Source organism: Colius striatus, chromosome 4 (genome assembly GCF_028858725.1).
Source record: "Colius striatus isolate bColStr4 chromosome 4, bColStr4.1.hap1, whole genome shotgun sequence".
NCBI lineage: Eukaryota > Metazoa > Chordata > Aves > Coliiformes > Coliidae > Colius > Colius striatus.
The window spans coordinates 27,041,362-27,060,605 of record NC_084762.1 but is presented as its reverse complement, the minus strand read 5'-3'; positions in this window follow the sequence as shown (position 1 = coordinate 27,060,605).

Here is a 19,244-nt window from a genome sequence, read left to right as displayed (position 1 = left end):
TTCAGGTGGAGGCCTTGTAGAAGAGTTAGAGGACAGCACATAGTAGCAAGTATGTAGATATATAGGTTTATGGTTTTCCTCAAGATACCTTAAAAACAGCAGACCAACATTCATCTTAATTACAGGCACGATGTGAGACATAAGGCAGATGAATGGCCGTATGGATAGATTTGGTCATAGTAGAAACAGGGAAGAATTATGGCAGTAAAAAGCCTCTGATACTCATCCCACTGGAATGATATTGCATTATCAACAGGATAAGCTGATAACACTGATGTGTATGTGTGTACATTTGTGTCTACATATGTATGGACTTGCTCTGAACAAAAGTCTGCTCTTTACTCGTAATGCTAGAGCTGGCTGATTAAAGTGGAACTGGAGAAAATTATATGGACATCACAGAAATTATATGCACTGAAAATAACATCATCATCTACTTACTGCCAAAAGAGAGAACCATAATTTAAAGTAAACGAAGTATAAATTGTAAAGGGGAAATTTTGGGTCTTATTTATGTATGGTCCAGCACAACAAAACAGATATGTCCACATTTGCACACTACGTTTCCTTTCAGTCTGTTTTGCTGGTAGTCATGGAGTAAGGATTTGCCCTTCTGTTGCTGAAGTTACATTCTAACCTCAAAACAGTAACTAATTTTACACATTGTATTAATTTCCTCACATAAATAATAGGTAGCATTAGGCTGGATCATCTATGGATACATTTGACATATCTCAGATACTTTGCCTTCTTCAGTGGTTTAGCCCAAGCGCACTTTCCTTCAGAAGTACTTCCTGCTGTCAATGTCAGCATTATCAACACAAATAGGCATTTGTCAGCGAGCTACTGACAGAGCAAAAATTAGCCTGCATATTTGTCAATGGTCTCTGCCATGCAAACAGTTAAAAACACTGGATACTGACACTGCAGATAATCCTAGCTAAATGAGCAATTCTAGTGTTGGCAATTTCATTTCACAAAAGCCAGATTATAGCAGAACAACTAAGAGGACATGTTTACTTGTTGGGGAGACTGCACTGAGATCATCCATCTGTTCTTTGAGGAAATTGCAAAGCCATCTTTCAGGGCAGTTGTACAAATGTTGGAAAGCTAAATTAACTTTACATTTCTTTTTTGCTATTGCTGTCAAAATAGCAGAAAAAGAACATTCCAATATAACTTTATATTTGGAAGGATATTCATACACTATGAATTTCAGCATTCTTTTCCTTGGTATCTGTATTTCTTTGACCGAGAGTTTTAATAAAAGCATTAGAAGGATGGGATACAGTTAGCTGAAGAGATAGTCAGAGACTCTCACAATACAACTGCAGTTAAACAGGATTCCTGAAAAGCTCCCAGATATATGCTAGTTCCCAGACTTCAGACACTTAAGGTTCTCTATATTCCTAGCATAAAACCATAAGATCATTGTAGGCTTGTGTCATGGTTTGGCATGACAGCTGTTTCTGGGAAGGGGGAAGGGGCTGTAAAGATGGCTCCTGTAAGAAGTTGCTTGCAACTCTCCCCAGCTCTGAGCCAGACCCACTTCTGGGGCTGAGCCAATTAGACGCCTCCACGATCACTTTTTAAGAAGAGGCTGGAAGAGGAGGCTTCTTCCTATTCCTTTTTTTTCTTCTGCCCTCCTTTTTTTTCCAGCTGGTGGTTGTGCAAGGAGTTGGGAGAGAGAGAGAGGAACAACCATGCAGACTCCAAGGTCAGTGAGGGAAGAGAGGAGGAGGTGTGCTGCAGCAGAGACTCCCCTGCATCCCGTGGAGAGGACTAATGAAGCAGTGATTTGTTTACATTTCATTAAAGACCCGCATCAGGGGCAGAGACTCATTTTGCTAAAGATCCTGCATCAGGGGTGATGACTCACTTCATGAAAGACCCCACGCCAAGGGCAGTGACTATGGCCAGAGGAGGCTGTGTGAGGGACCCTGTATCTGCAGAAGCTGCAAATATAGGGAAGAATCCATGCCAGAGATGTTCATTAAGGACTCCATGCCATGGGAGGGACTTCATGTTGAAGCAGAGGAAGAATGCCAGAAGTTGTCCTCATCTGAGAAGAGAGAAGTGGCAGAGCCCATCTGTGAGAGACTGACCACATCCCCCACTCCCTGCCCCCCTGAGCCATTGAGGGGGGAGGAGGTAGAGATATCGGGAGCAGTGAGCTGGGCCTGGAAAGAAAGGAGGGATGCGGGAGGGAGATTTTAAAGTGCTGGTTGTAATTTTCTCATCATCCTACTCCCTTTTCGCTTTTTGTTCTGTTCTGTTTCTTGTAGGTAGTAGAATAAACTTTCCTACTTTCCTCTCTAAGTCAAGTACTGGAGTCTGTTTTGCCCAGAACCATAATTGGCAGCGAGCCCTCCTTGTCCTTGTCTTAATCCACAACAATCTTGCTTATCTTTTTTCCTCCCATCTCATTGGGGCCTCTGCCATCCTAATGGTGGAGGTGAAGGGGGGGGCCCGACTAAGAGACTGTCGTCATGCTTCTCTGCTGGCTGGGCAAAACCACAACAGCTTGCAGTTCTTTTCTGTTCTAAACAGTAACTAATAAAATGACATTTGTGAAGCCCCTATTTTTCTCTCTGTCTGGACTGTGAGGTGCAGACTGATTTTTTTTAGTCTTCTGTATTACTACAGGAATGGGTGCATCACACTGCAGAGGACGTTGAAGATGGGAAACATGAGATGGCTGGGATTCCTGCATGGTGTAGGTCACAGACCAGGGGCTAGCAACTCGAGCTTTTGAGCCTGAAACAAGCTTGTCAAGGACCAGATGCAGGCTATAGTTCTATCATCAGAACTCCTTATACATCCTTATGAGCATGATAATGCCTCCCTCACAGTTTGTAATGAGGTGGACACACCTCTAGTAGGGGAAAATATCAGGTATCAAGCTTTAATGCAAGGAGCATATATGCCCAAAATGTCATTGTAGCATGTATAATTAACAGTAAAAGTTTAATTAAATGCTTGTGTTAGCTGGATAAATTTTGTTGGTAACTAAAGTAACCTGACAGAGGAATTATCACACGAAAGAGGAACCAGTTAAAAGATTTAAACTTCCAAATTTTTGTCTTGTACATAGAAATAGATTGTCCTTTATGTGGAACATAGCAGGAGGCTGAGATGACAGACAGAAATTAATTGTACCAATAAGAGCTTTTTCAATGCTTATGCAAATGCACACAAGGGACAACTGCAGTTCAGAAATATACAGTCCTTGGGGGATAAGTTCCATAACACTTGAGAAATATGAGTTTATAAGTAATGTATGTGGGCAGTTTTAAGTTTGTGTATCAAAGCAATTGTGACAGGGAGCTGACAAATTTCCTGTGAAACACCTTCTTCAGTGACAGGAGAGGAAGTGGCTCATTCCACTAATGTGGCCACAAATCACCTAATGGAAGTCACATCACAGCTGTTTCAGAAACTGCTGCCATTTGCTACTGCACTGCAGATAATAATTCCCCCAGCAGCTTCATTACAAACAAGATTTACTATAGGAGGAGACAGAAAATTATATATACCCAAAGAATCTCTTTATAAGTTGCAGCAAGTTAGAGACCTGCATAATGGTCCCTTAGCTATGACAGAATAAAAGGAAACCCCCAAAGTTGTTTTAAAATCAACAAAAATTGCCTCTGCATTTGTTTTAAACAAAGCTCACACTGTGTTTATGTTCAGCTTACCGTCCGTGCAGATGGTACAGGTCATTCTACATATGGGGCTTTTGCATCTTGAGATCAGTGTGATTTCCTTCCCCAATAACCAGCCTTTCTGGAAAAAGGGACTCCTCTTGTTTTTGTCAGTTCTTGGGCTGTTGCCCTTCTAGACAAAACCAGGCCAATAGTCTCAGCAGGAAATCACGCCAGTGTTCTCAGAGCCAGTTGGTCTCCTATTATCCCATTCCTGTGGAATGGCTTATCTTGAGTCATTGTTTCCTTACAGCCTCTTTTTAGACTTAATCAATGTACTCATACAGTGACTACCCTACAATAAGGCCAGCAGCGTATTTATACATTATTATGGCACACTCAACATCCATTACAACAGTTAACTTGCCTGATTTCCATCACTGCAGAGATGGGCCTTAGGCCCATAACTTCTTGGCTGAACTAAAAAATATCTTTCAGAAAGATACCCAAAGCTTAAATAATTTTTGGAAAATATGATCAAATACTTCATAAAAACAAATGTGTAATGAGGCAAAGAAATACAAACAGAAGAAGATGAAAGACTGGGCAGCCTTTTTTCTTCAAGAGATGGGAACATGGTATTTGAGACAAATAATATTAGAAAACAATTTCAACAACAAAGTAATAAAAATGATCAGGAAGAATACCCTGGAGATTGTTTTAGTTGTATCTGGATTCAACATCAATTCATGATGCACTAATATTACTCACTCCTGTCCTAAAGCTGCCCCCTTCAAATAAGATGCAGCTCTGTGTAACCCACTAATCCACCACATCCCTCTCTGCTGACTAAATGGCTTAAAGACCTTTATTTAGTCTCTCTAGCTTTCGAAATGAAAGGTTTATTCCTCAAATACTCAAGGCTTATAGATACAGAAGGCTCAAGTTTTGTTCTGTATACTGGTCTCAAATATCCTTGGCCAAGGACACCCTCAGAATGCAATCATCAGTGCAATGGGAAGTGCTAAAATGAGAAGGGGAAGGATGAGGCTGCTTATATTGTCAGTTCTTTAATTCAGTATATATTATTCTTGCAATACAGGCCTGTAAGATAGTGAAGAAAAAAGCAGAGGAGGGGAAGACAAATGACAGTAACCTTCTGCTCGGTTTGCTAGCTTCATTCAGAGTAAATAGAGAATACTCCATGGAAGACTCCACCTTCAGCTGTGGTTAAATGTACTAAGTGGCAGAGCTGGTTAGTATTTCAGTAAAATTAAGAGAATATTTATCCAAAAGTCAAAGAAGATCTCAAAGGCCATCACAGATAGCAAATGCCCTTTATTGAGCATGGCTATTTCTCCAGCTTTATGCCTTCTGAAGCACGTAGCTCCCAGGAAGTAGGGTTGCTCTTTTTTTTTTTTGGTAATAGGTATGTTTTAGGCAGTCAGTGTGGTCAAAAGTAGAGAGAGAGTAAAGATCTCCAATTTAGTCGTCAGAAATGCTGATTTTCTGTTTAGACAATTTTGAGACAGTGTGCAGATAGAATGAAAGGTACAAACCCAATCAGCTTATGAGCCAATTCATTAAGTCCTGTCTCCAAACTGGATGTGGACTGAGTTGCCTGGCTTTCCCCAGAGCCAAGGAATCCAGTTGTGCTCATGCATTTCAAATGGCAGAAGTGTTCACTCGGAAAAAAAACAGAAATGCAAAAGCATTTCAAAGCAAGCAATAGAGTCAAGTGATAGCTTGCAGCCTGGCCAGAAGCCATGCTCCTCCCCTTGTCCCTCCCCAGACAGTTTATGAGCCTATGCCAAGCTGGCATCCTGTGCACGCGTCCCACCTGCTGCACTGGCATCCTCATGAGAAGAAGATGTCTTTTTTTTTCCAGTTGAAGCCAAGACATGGCCAGCAGCCAAAAGTTAGGAAAGAGTGAAAGAAGGGAGGAAGGGAAGGCGAGCACAATAAAAACCATGAGATAACAAAAGGAGAGGTAGGAGCAGAGGGCCTGGGATTGCTTAGATAACAAGTGATTGGGTTTGGGAGCACGCAGTGTGGTCTGGAAGTACATTGGCAGCTGGTAGGTGAGCTCACTGCCCTCCATGACTTTTAGTTCAGCTGAGCAACGCAGGTTTTGATTCAGAATTTTTGTCTGGGAGCTCTGAAGCAAGGAGTCCACAGCTGACTCTCTGTAGAAAACCAAAGAAGATAGGAGGCAGCTACAGCTGCCCACAACAATCACTAGCTGGAGCAGGATTCCCAGACACCATTTTAGATTTTACAGACTTTTAAGAGTAGATTAAAATATTTTCTTGGGTTTTATTACATGGCTAGAATCATAGGGTGTCCAAAGATATCTCTAGATTAAGAGGAAAAAGACTTGTAAGATTCTAACCTTCTAGAAGGAGGCTTTCTAGACTGATCTGACCTACCCAAAATTGCTATATCTTTACAAGAAGAAAACTTTGCACAAGCAAAAGCTTTACCTTTGTGATAAGCTCTGCAGTGGTATTTTTCAAGCAAAGGCAACAGCATCAAGCTTTAATTGGCTGCATCAGCACAGTGCAACTTTAACTTACACAGGACTGGTACACAGATATAGAAACTTGGTTTTAGCATGATTTTAACCATGGCTTTTTCTGTCAGCAAGTAAGGACCACTAAAGACAATTCTGTTCTGCAATGACACATTGATAATTAATGCATCTCTTAAGCTCTTACTTCTCTAATTCACCATTTCCCAAATCAACAAGGCCAAAAAATGTATGAAACTAAGTGGTACATTTGCAAATTGCCAGGACTGAAAAATGAGTGGTTACAGTGTTTATGATAGATGGTATTCATGGGGAGCCACCTGGACAAAAAGTGCACTGTGATTATTGACATTTTTACAATTTTATATTCTCCCCAGTAAATCTCATTGTAGATAAGTATGGGAATTTGTCAAGAACTTTGTCATATTCATTACTTAGAGTCATGATTTTTCTGCATGCAACTGTAACTGCATTCACCGTAACTGAATCGCTGGAACTGAATTTTTTGCATTCACTGTAACTGAATCGCTGTTTGCCCCTCTAAATCTCTAACACTAACTTTTGTTTCTAATTTTTGAACCTTTTAATGGCAGATAAAAAGACATTAAATCACTATGATCACACACAGCTTCTATATAGAAGGAGAATAGCTATATGTAATATTATTTTTGATATTTAAGTCTGAAAAATTTGAAAGGGGAAAAAAGTGACATGGAAAATGAAGAGACAAAACTGTCAATGAAAACTTGGAGTTCTGCAAGAACTGTTGATTAGATAATCAGGTTTCCTGATTTTCCAGTGAGGAAAGAAGATAACTGGCTAAAAGCTCATCATTTTTCAAATTGTAAAGGGAAAGCTGTAAGGTGATAAATGTCAAATGAAGAAAAAAAAAAGATGACATTAGAAACACAAATGATGTCTGGCAGAGTCATAAATGTTAAGAAATTTGTGTATACATTAATCCTTGCAATAAAGTAACTCACTGGCAGTAAAATTATTAATGTAGGAATGCTGATGGAGAGAAGACAAAGGGATGGCACTAATATTTCTATTCTTCTAAGCAGTATTCAGTAAGAGAAAAACTTGATTATTTTGAATGCAAAAGTCCTGAAAGTTTTTACTGAGGGATCCTTAGTCCAGGGGAATGAACTTTTAATAATACTTTGAATATCAGCAGGCTTCCAGAATGAAAACACTGTGCAGGAGTCAGGGAGAGTGAGGAGGATAACCTGGTAGACTGCAGTAGATTCCTGCTAATTGTCTACAAAATGAATGGAAAAATTAATATGTTATTGCCCTAACTGGAGGTATTCAAGGACAGTGATATGATTAATGTGTGGGGTTTTTTTGGTAGGAAATAATTTCATTTAAACAAGCTACAGATCATTACTTGATGAGAAAACAAGATTGGATTATAAAAAAAAAATCTGGAGAGAGTCCAGCACAGGGTCACCAAAATGATCAAGGCACTGGAGCATCTTCCTTATGAGGAAAGGCTGCAGAAACTGGGGCTGTTTAGTCTAGAGAAGAGGAGACTGAGGGGGAATCTCATTAATATATACAAATATCTAAATGGTGGATATCAGGAGGTTGGGGCAACACTTTTTTCTGTTGTATCCAGTGCTAGGACAAGGGGTAATGGAAAAAAGCTGGAACACAAAAGGTTCTATTTAAATATAAGGAAAAACTATTTCACAGTGCAGATGAGGGAGCCCTGGCACAGGCTGCCCAGGGAGGGTGTGGAGTCTCCCTCTCTGAAGGTTTTCAAAACCCACCTGGATGCATTCCTGTGTGACCTGATGTAGGTGGTCCTGCTTCTGCAAGGGCATTGGACAACATGATTTCTAAAAGTCCCTTCTAATCCCTACCATTCTGTGATTCTGAGAAAGCAGACATTATTTATATTAGGCATTCTGGAAAGCATTTAACTCTTTAAAATGCATTCCATTTCATTTTAATACAAATGGATGCTATGAAGCATCAACAGAGCACTTCAAATGAATTAAGAACTATTTTTCCAATGTGTCAAATTCCAGTAAACCAGGATATTGATGCAGCAGTGATTGCCATGTTAGTGACAAAGCAAAGTGACAGTGAAGCAGAGCTTCACTGCTTCAGTGAAGCAGAGCTGTATCTGTGATCAGTGTTGTCTAGAGAAGCCACCCTAGACTCCATGTTGACCCTGTGATATTTCTTACTACAATCAAGTAAAGGTGCAGCTGTGACCTGCAAGTGGATTAAACAATCCTCTCCTGCTCTACATCCCATAACTCTTTTCCTATGGTCTTCTGATAGGATGAGGGTAGCTGGAGTTACTTTATTTTTCACTATCACACAAAGCAAATGCATTATCATTTTTTTTAACTCCTCAAGGCAAGAAATCTCTCTGCCTTACCGACCTTTACAGTGCCAAGCCTCATCTTCTGTTGATGACTGTTTACAAAAAGTTTTTTATGCAAGCAGATCATCTGCTGGCATGTGTTAGAGGTTAAAGTAGGTACAAAGGACAATATGCTAAGTGACAATTACTTATTCTGAGATGGACTTGTCATGCTCTAACAGCACTAGTTAAGCTCTTCCTTCAGATACACTCTGCTTTTCTCAGGGTTTTGGGAGCTGCTCACACCAATGTCAAAACTTGGGAACATGCCTGGCTCTGCCCAAAATACGATCTGCAGCACAAACTCACCGAATGATATCTGCCTTTTAGCTTCATAAATCTTTACCTAAGCGCTCTGTCTTGTCTCCACTGGCTGCCCCTCCAGGTGATGTCTAGGGATTTGAGATATCCTGCTACTGTGTGAGGTGTGGCACCAGCTCTGCTTTTCAAAAGCCTCCTTGATGAGAAGTTAATCAATCAAAAGTGTAGTAAACCATGGTGTGAAATTACCCATAGTCCCTTGGAGAGTTTTCAGGATCTTCTAGAATCACTGGATTCGGTTGGTTTGGTTTGATTTGGTTGTTTTTTCATTTCAGCTGCGCTGTATGAACATCTGGGAAAACATGCTCAAGTACTCATTGGCACATTGTATTGAGATGCAGAGGATCTAAGATTTACACAAAATGGAATTGCAGCAGTTACAATTACACCAACTGACTTGTTAGCAGTAATCAGTCCATGTGATCTAAAAGACATACATTTTAGATGGCAGGAATATATTATTGCCTCATACACAAATTTCAAAACTTCAAAGGTGTTAGAGAATACTATCATTATTTATAAAAAGTCTCAATGTCTAGTTTAACTCAGTGATTCTCTGGGCATAACTTATCACAGCATTCACATTTTTTAATGGTTACATTACAATAAGAGATTGCCCCTTTCCATACTGCTGTAGCAAAGTGCCATTTTATGCTGTGATCACACTGAGTGTAAGCACCCTTCAGTTTGATTCAACATCAGGCTCTCGACAAATAACCATGACTCAGTGTTATGTAAAACAATTCTGCATCTGGTGGAACGACAGTCTACTCTGAAATGCATTTACAGCTCCAAATTGCAAAGATGTCTAACACGGTTCAGAGCAGATGGAAAAAAACTCAGTTTGTGCTGTGAGGTCAAATTTCAATTTAAACCAGTAGCTCATAAAAATGTGAGAAGATCTTAATGTATCAGAATAAAGGTGTAGTAATTGAAACACAAATGCTGTTTTCTGCTTATCTGCCAAGTTAATAGAGCTGAGTAGGTATAATTACCTACAAAATTTAATCCATTGCCAATTAAAAAATTATACATCCATTTTGGACATAGTCCAAAAACATTATATCAGAGCAACGTGCTTTAAACTTCATTTTTGTGAGAGAGTTCTTGAACTCTTACCACGAGTGTGGGTATTAGCAGTAGTATCTTATACTGGTTTAGAAGCATTAGTGTTATCTATGATCATATTGTCTGGATCTAAATGAAGAGATGACTTATGGAAGTCTTTGGCTCACTTGGTTCTGCTACTGGATTTAAAGAGTTGCACCCAGTGAACACAGACTTCTGAATATGACTTTTTTTCTTCCAACTTAAGTTTTTCTATGTCTCAAATTCCCAGTGAAGATATGCCAATAAACCAAACTTTAGAAAGTAAGCAATTGTTCCTTTATATGAGCAATTCAAGTATCCTTATATCAAGATTGGCTTGGCTTTCCAATCTATCACCTCTGTAACTTGACAGAAAGTGTATTTTCTGTCCTCTTAATACCTTTGAGGTATTCGAATGCTCCAAGGGTCTTGACTAGTACAAAGCAAGAAGCTTTAAACCTTTTGAAAAAGAAAATCTTGATTTTTTTTTCCTCGATTCTTAACTCTTTTATATTTATCAGAGTTTCTAAACTAATCTATTTTTTAACTTTAAAAAAATGTATTTTGTTTGAAAAGACAGAAACAGATTTTTTAACAATCTCTTTTCTTTTTACAGGAGGCCATGAGCACTGATCACCTTTCCAAACAGTGCTGGTTTTAGTTTCTTCATAAAGAAATTCCAAATCAATTTTAGTAACTTTGATTTCCCAGACTGGATTCCATAATGCTGTGGGTTTCTCTCCTCTAATTTTATCTTCTGCCCTTTTACATTCTGAGTTTTCTGATGACTTTTACATTCAAATTCTCCCTTTTAAAGTCTCTTCATATATCTGTGCCAGGAATCATTGAACCCAGTCAGAAAATTTTCTGCATGAAATAGAAAAGACCATCAGCTTATTTATTTTACTCACTTGCTAGCAGTAGTTTCTGTATTAGATATTAAACTGACATCAGAAAATGAGTATTTCAGCCCATTGTGTCTGTATGTGATTATTTACCTCTGGATCTCAGAAATGAATCACAGAGCAGGAGCACACCAATATTAGTTGGGCAATTGTGTGTTGTCAGGTCTTTGCTCCAAGGAGTTTGTTCTTACTCCTGGGTCAGCACTCTGGCATCAGAGACCACATGAGGAAATTTATAGATCATGTGCAATGGATTCCTGGAATAACTGGAACCTTTAAGCTTATCAAAGAGAAAGCAAACCACTACTTACCTGGAGTTAGAAACACTTCTCAGGGACTTCTGTTCTCTTTGTGATCAGACTTTGTAAGCAAACTACCCAAGAGCGGTGTAAAGATGGTAAAGCTGACAGGAACAATATACCTTATGTAATGACTTTTTAGAGTTTCGTGCAAATTGTCATCCTCATACGCAGAAAACATATACATTTTCTGCATTGCAGTAAGCCAGCTTTCTCTCCACAATCACATCCTTTCCACTGCCAAGGATAAATTTAAGCTGCTAAGTCTGACTGGGGAGACCACAGAGCCATTTGACTCTCATCTTCCTATTGCCTCTGATCAGTTGGGGCAGTTGAGGATGATTTTCGTTAAACTTTGCCTGTATGTGCTGACACAGACAGTTTATTAGGAGAGAATAACTTCATCAAAGGGGACAAAGAGTGACTGACAAATGAGAAAATGATCACAAGTTTAACCAAAGGTTCTGTCAGTTACATTTGTGAGATCCTTAACTACAAGGGGAACGACTGACACTTCATAATGCATTCAGACCTTCTGACATAATCCTATTCCAAATTCTGCTTGATTAGGATAGATACACATTTGCAAAATCCTCCTATGGGACAACCAAAATACTTCTTACCAAGATCTTGTGCAACATAAAGCACAGTGCAGCCCTCCTCACAATATTCAATCCCCCTTGAGATGAAAGAGCTGTCTGTGCTTTCTTGCTGGTATTAAGACTCGTTGGCATCTGTCTGCAGCCTCCAGCTTGTGTGGTCCTTGCTGTCATGAATTAGTATCATAGTATCAATTATTTTTTGCCATTCTAAGAGTACAAACTGTTATTTGAAGGTGCTCACGGCTACTTGACGTGAGAAAAGACAAGATTACCCTTAACCAAGGGGAATTGCTGGTCACTACCGCATCAGTACACAAAACTGATGATGCTCACCCCAGCAAGAGTCCTGTACACTGATCTCAGATGCTGAAGGCTCTGAGCACCTTCTGCTAAAGATAAAGGTGAAATGCCAGCTGAAACACAGCTTAACCTGCCTACCCCAGTCAGGACTATTTCCAATGGAAAATTAACAAACTCTTTGTCTAGGGTCTTGCTTTTTGTTTGGTAACGGAGGGAGAGAGGTGCAGTGCTGGTGCCAGTAAGTAGTTCCTGAAATACCCTCCACCTGTGAGGTGGACCTACCTCCAGCCTGGCTGGGCTAGGTGCCTCTGCCATCACTATTTAAAAAGAGAAGCTGAGCTGGATGAGGAGGGGTAGGAGTGGTACAAGATGAAGGTGGCTATGCCTCATAGTCAGCGGGAAGGAGTACCAGAATGGAGATCCCTTTACAACCTGTGGTGAGGATTGTGCCCCTGTAACCCATGGAGGGCAATGGTAGGACTGAGAGCCACCAGCAGCTCTGTGTGAGAGTGTCTGGATGGGCGAGAGACTGTGTGAGGAGGTGGCCATGGTGCAGGCCATGCTGGAGAGCCTGTGGGCCACAGAGTAGACCCACATGAGAGGCAGAGAGGAGCTGCAGCCTTTGGGATGAATGCACATTAGAGCAGCCTTTGCAGGGCTGCCCAGCCTGTAAGGGACCATGTGTTGCAGCAGGGAGGACCAGTGAGGAGTCCATCTGCCTTGAGGAGAGACAAGTGGCAGGGGCAATCAGGAAAAGACTGACTAAAACCCCCATTCACTGCCCCCCTGAATCATTCGGGGGTGAGGAGGTAAAGACACTGAGATCAGGGCTCTGAGCCTGGGAAAAAGGGAGGAGTGTGGGGAAAGAGATCTTAAAGGGCTAGTTGTGCCCATCATCGTACCACTCTGTGTTGTTTTCTGTTTGTTGTGTTTTGGGGTTGATGGTTGATTAATTTTTGCTTCCTTCTGCAAGTTGAGTAGTCTTGTCTGTTTTGCCTGGTCCCATAAGTGGAAACTGAGCCCTCCCTGTCCTTAGGGTGTTCCAAAGGCCCTCAGTACTTATGGCTGACAGTGGTTCTTTGTTCCCAGATGGGCCTAAACCAGGACACTCTTTTAAAACAGATTTTAAATTGTTTAGCTTGCTTAAGGCAAATCCACTTAACATTCAGGAAATATATCCTCTCTATTCTCCTCACTCTTTGTATATACTGTCCTTCTTTCCTTACAGGAGACATGGGTCATAATTCATCCTTTTCTTGTTAGCATATAGTTTAATTAGGACACAACTTCTCTACAAGTCACAGAATCACAGAATGATAAGGGTTGGATGGGACCTCAAAAGATCATCTAGTCCAAACCCCCTACCACAGCAGGACCACCTAGATCAGGTCACACAGGAACTTGTCTAGCTGGGTTTTAAATGTCTCCAGAGAAGGAGACTCCACAACCCGTCTGGGCAGCCTGTGCCAGTCCTCCATCACCCTCACAGTGAATAAATTCTTCCTTGTGTTTCTTTGGAACCTCTTATGTTCCAGCTTGTACCTGTTGCTCCTTGCCCTATCACTGGCCATCGTTGAGAAGAGACTGGCTCCGTCTTCCTGACACCTTCCCTTTACATATATGTAAATATCAGCCTTTATACTTTGTCCAATCAGTAAACATCCCTGTCCCGGCCTTTAAACCTGCATCTCAGCTTCACTTAGCCCAGTGCTTGAAGCGTTGTTGTTGCTAAAACAAACTCTTCATTTTTTTCGGTTGTTTATAGAAATAAGGGTCATTAAGGCTTTCTCTTGCTTACTCTTACCATATACTGCTGACTTCTGTGTTGATGTTGCTTTTATTTTTGTTATCCAAACTAATTTTCAGTGTCTTTTCCATAGGAAGCAGCCCTCTGATGGATTTTTATTTTTCATATGTGCTTTACTCTTTACTGAGACCTTGTGAGCTTATGTCTAAATACGTAAGTTGTGACCGCAGAAACGAACACCAAGAACATGTAAGAAATAAGTAAAGTACTGCTGATCCTTCTTCAGGAGATCCATATCCAAGTGTTCTGGGTCTTCTGCTTCACCAGTGGTTGTAGAACTCATGCTCTGAAAGGTACAAAGAGCAATAAGCCTTGATACTTTCTGACACTGTCAATCTTCTGTATCAACAAATACTTTGGCTCCTGAACATATTTTTGCAAGGTAGGAAGGCAGTGTGATGGTCATACGAGTGGTTCAACTTGTGCAAAGTAACAAGTTACCAGATGGACTAGATGATCTCTAAAGGTCCCTTCCAACCCTTACCATTCTGATTCTCTTAAAAAATGCACTTGTGACGTTCTATAAGCATAAATATGCACACTGATGCATTCCATGCAAACAATTTGTGTAATGTTGCTGAGAAGTATTTCAAAAAATACTTAGATTTTACATACTTTGATGTAAAGCCCACTCGCAGATTAATTATTAGCAAGTAATCATAACTTTATGAATACCCTGATTACCTTTATAAAGATTTATAGGATATTTCTGAATAAACGCACCATTCTACCTGCTGACCAATGCATTCCCACCATAGGAAAGAAAGAAACACCTAAAGATGGTTTAAGTAAACATTGCATGGAGGATGCAGGTTTAGAGAAGGAATTAGTACGTTAAATGAAATTGTATAAGAAGAAACTTCTTTGACTGATAGTTCTTAAAATCAGCCTTAAACTTACTAGTTTCTAGTAGTCTACCAGTGTCTGTCTATGAAGACATGGTAACGAATTTTGTAACAAAGACAGAATTTCTAACAAAATTTTGTTTTCCAATGAAGAAATTTAATGGAAAATGGTAATGGTCATGTTCCATAGTAAAAAAAAAAAAAAAAACAAACACCAAAATTGCAATTGATGGCTTCAGATTGTTTTCAGATTTCGCAGTGTTTTGGCTTCTAAAAAGACATAGAATTTCCAGACTATATAATTTTGGATGCTAGCTGTGTTTTGTCCCACATGCTTGTAATCTGAACAGATTTGAAACAATTGAACACATTTGAAACCAGGTTTGACTCTTGGTTTTGAGGCTATAGTGTGCTATCTGTTCCTGAAAGATTTCCCCAATGAAAATAGTGAGGTTAAAATGATTTAGGGCCTTTTGTCAGAGAAATTATTCCATTTTCCATCAAGTTTAACATTATAATAGTTATCTTTGAGGGGTTGATTCAACCTCAGTGAAGTCCATTAGGCTCTTTCCACTGCTCACAGAGCCAATAGCATCAAATTTGCATTTGGCTTTGGTCACTACAGCCTTATATTCAATATACTTTCTTTGTCATTATACTCACAGCTTGCTTTATATAGATCATCGCTGTTGACACTGTGACTGGTTAGATTTTTATTTATTAACCCACATAGCTATGGTTTCCTATAATTAATGCAGTACACTTGGGAGGTGTTCCAGACAAACCTATGGGAAGACAATCTAGTTTGAGTTCAAATAGTTATCTTGGAATTTTGCAAGAAGAGGTTTCTTTCTTTCTTGACTTTGCTATGATTTTCCGTAAGTTTATGTGGGGAAAAAGTTTGTTGAAATGATATCCAGGGCCTCTTTTTAACAATCATTTTCCTTTACTATATCTTGCCAAGATTATTTAAGCCTCCCAGTGCATATTTATAGGAAGTTTGGACAAGGATGGAAGGAGGATTAATTTTTTTGAGCTCTCGTTCAAGTGTCTGAATATTTCATTGCTTTATTAAAAAGGTGAACTTTGCCCCTGCTGTAGCTTTTGGATACCTGTAAGAAATGTGTTTTTGCAGGTTACTTTAAGGTTTTCAGTACAAACTTTTATATCCAACATGCAGTCACAGCACATGTCTTTGCAGCAATGGATACACTCCAGAACCTTTGCCACCTGTCAGCCCCTCACCTGAGTCCTGCCCATCTCTGGGGGGGGGCTTTGTGTGCCCTGTACTAGGGAGATTTCAAACCACTGCTGCTAAGCTAATGTGAGGCTCTTTCAAGAAAGGCTTGGCTAATGTTGACTTGAGTCAGATCCAGTACAATGTTTACTGGAGGCTATGACATGGTGTCGTGGTTTGGCCCAGCTAGCACAACAGCACCACGACAGTTTCTCGCTCGATGCCCCCATTCACCCCCACCCTCGTTAAGATGGCAGAGGACCCAGTGAAATGGGAGTAAAAAGATAAGCAACATTGTTGTGGATTGAGACAAGGGCAGGGAGGGCTCACTGCCAATTATGGTTCTGGGCAAAACAGACTCTAGTACTCGACTTAGAGAGGAAAGTAGGAAAGTTTATTCTACAAGAAACAGAACAGAATAAAAGCAAAAAGGGAGTAGGATGATGAGAAAATTACAACCAGCACTTTAAGATCTCCCTCCCCCATCCCTCCTTTCTTCCCGGGCCCAGCTCACTGCTCCCGATATCTCTACCTCCTCCCCCCACAACGGCTCAGGGGGGCAGGGAGTGGGGGATGTGGTCAGTCTCTCACAGATGGGCTTTGCCGCTTCTGTCTTCTCAGATGAGGATGACTCCTGGCATTCTTCCCCTGCTCCAACACGGGGTTCCTCCCCCGGAACACAGTCCTTAACAAACTTCTCTGGTGTGGGTTGTTCCCAGCAGCTGTGGCTTCTGCCGATACAGGTTCCCTCACACGGGACACAGTCCTTGGTGAATATCTCTGGTGTGGATTCTTCACCGCGGTTGCAGTTTCTCCACTTGCAAGGTCCCTTCCTCGGGACAAGGCCTCTTCTGGGCCTAAGTTTAATGAGCTGCTTTGTCGTGGGTTCCTCCCCACAGTTGCAGCTGTGGATATTGGGTCCCTTCCTCGGGACAGGGCCTGCTCCGGCCATAGTGATAAAGGGCCTCTCCTTCGGGACAAGGCCTCCTCCGGCCAAAATCACTGTCCCTGGCTCAGGGCCTTTAATGAAGTGAATCGCTGCCCCTGGTCCGGGGTCAGCTTTAGCAAAATGAGTCTTTGCCCCTGATGCGGGCTCATTATCAAAATGAGTCTCTCCCGCTGATGTGGGGTCTTTAAAGAAATGAAAATAAATCTCAGCTTCACCAGTTCTCTCCATAGAATGCAGGGGAGTCTCTGCTCCAGCACACCTCCTCCCTTTCATCACTGACCTTGGAGTCCGCATGGTTGTTTCTCTCACTGTTCCTACTCCTTGCACCACCACCAGCCAGAAGAAGAGAAGAAGGGGCAGAAGAAGGAAAAAAGATGGAGGAAGACACCTCCCCTTCCGGCTTCTTCTTAAAAAGTGATCGTGGAGGCGTCTAATTGGCTCAGCCCCAGAAGTGAGCCTTTTCTGAGCTGGGGAGAGTTGTGAGCAACTTCTTGCAGGAGCCATCTTTGCAGCCCCTTCCCCCATACCAGAAAAGGCTGTCATGTCAAACCATGACACATGGCTTTGACCTCATCTTTTCCATCAAGATTGTTGAGTTTCAAGTGCCATTGGATTTCACTGGTATTTTCTTTGTTGCTTGTTTGCTGCTCCTCTTCTTGTAGTACCTTAAATATGGATCAAAAAAAGGAAAATATAGACAAAAGTTAAGACTAGTAATTTTGTTTGTTGTCTTAGCAGAGGAATCTGAACTCATCTATGAGTGCATAACTGCCTGGCTAGATGAGGGGAGAGCAGCACATGTCATCTACCTTGAGTTCAGCAAGGCTTTTGACACTGTCTCCCATAACATCCTCATCAGAAAGCTCAGGCAGTGTGGCTTGGATGAGTGGACAGTGAGGTGGATCGAGAGCTGGCTGAATGACAGAGCCCAGAGGGTGGTGATCAATGGCACAGAGTCGAGCTAGAGGCCTGTGGCCAGTGGAGTTCCACAGGGATCGATTCTGGGGCCAGTCTTGTTCAACATCTTCATCAACGACCTGGATGAGGGGACAGTGTACCCTCAGCAAGTTGGCTGACAATGCCAAAGTGAGACGATTGGCTGATTCCCCAGAAGGCTGTGCTGCCATTCAGCGGGATCTCGACCGGCTTGAGAGCTGGGCAGAGAGGAACCTCATGAGGTTCAACAAGGACAAGTGCAGAGTCCTGCACCTGGGAAGGAACAACCCCACGCACCAGTACAGGCTGGGGGACGAACTGCTGAAGAGCAGCTCTGCAGAGAGAGACCTGGGAGTCCTGATTGATAAGAAACTAAGCATGAGCCAGCAATGTGCCCTTGTAGCCAAGAAGGTCAATGGCATCCTGGGATGCATCAAGAAGAGTGTGGTCAGCAGGTTGAGGGAGGTTCTTCTCCCTCTCTACTCTGCCCTGGTGAGGCCTCATCTGGAGTCCTGTGTTCAGTGCTGGGCTCAAGACGGACAGGGAAGTGCTGGAGAGAGTCCAGCTCAGGGCCACCAAGATGATCAGGGGACTGGAACATCTCTCTTATGAGGAAAGGCTGCAGGAACCGGGGCTATTTAGTCTGGAGAAGAGGAGACTGAGGGGGGAATCTTATTTACAAATATCTAAAGGGTGGGTGTCAGGAGGTTGGGGCATCCATTTTTTCTGTTGTATCTAGCAACAGGACAAGGGGTAATGGGATGAAGCTGGAACACAGAAAGTTCTTTTTAAATATGAGAAAAAACTATTTCACTGTGAGGGTGACGGAGCAGTGGAACAGGCTGCCCAGGGAGAGTGTGGAGTCTCCTTCCTTGGAGGTCTTCAAAACCCGCCTGGACATGTTCCTATGCCACCTGATCTAGGTGGATCTGCTTCTGCAGGGGGGTTGGACTAGATAATCTCTAAAGGTCCCTTCCAACCCCACCATTCTATCATTCTATCTGAACACTCACCAAGAGAGGGCTATAAACTGACTTATAAGATTTTAACATACAAAGTGTTTCTGGTCTTCACTACAGAAACAATGGCACAGGATCCACCTGGTGATTCCAGTAGTCCCATCTGAGGAGAGTCTCACTCTCCACAGTGCTGCTACATGTCTTCTGTACATTGACATGCTCCATGATGTTCTCTATAGATTCAGATAAATAATAAATAAAATCAGGCTTGCTGAAGCAGTGGGAGAGGGGTAGGCTCTGGGGAAAACTGACTCCCAGGAGTTGAAAAGCAGCACTATTGAGGACACTACCTCTACAGACATATGAGTCCTGTTCAAAAATCATTCAGGAGAAGCCGGGAAGAGAGGCCCTCATTGGCATGACACCTCATGTAGACCGTGC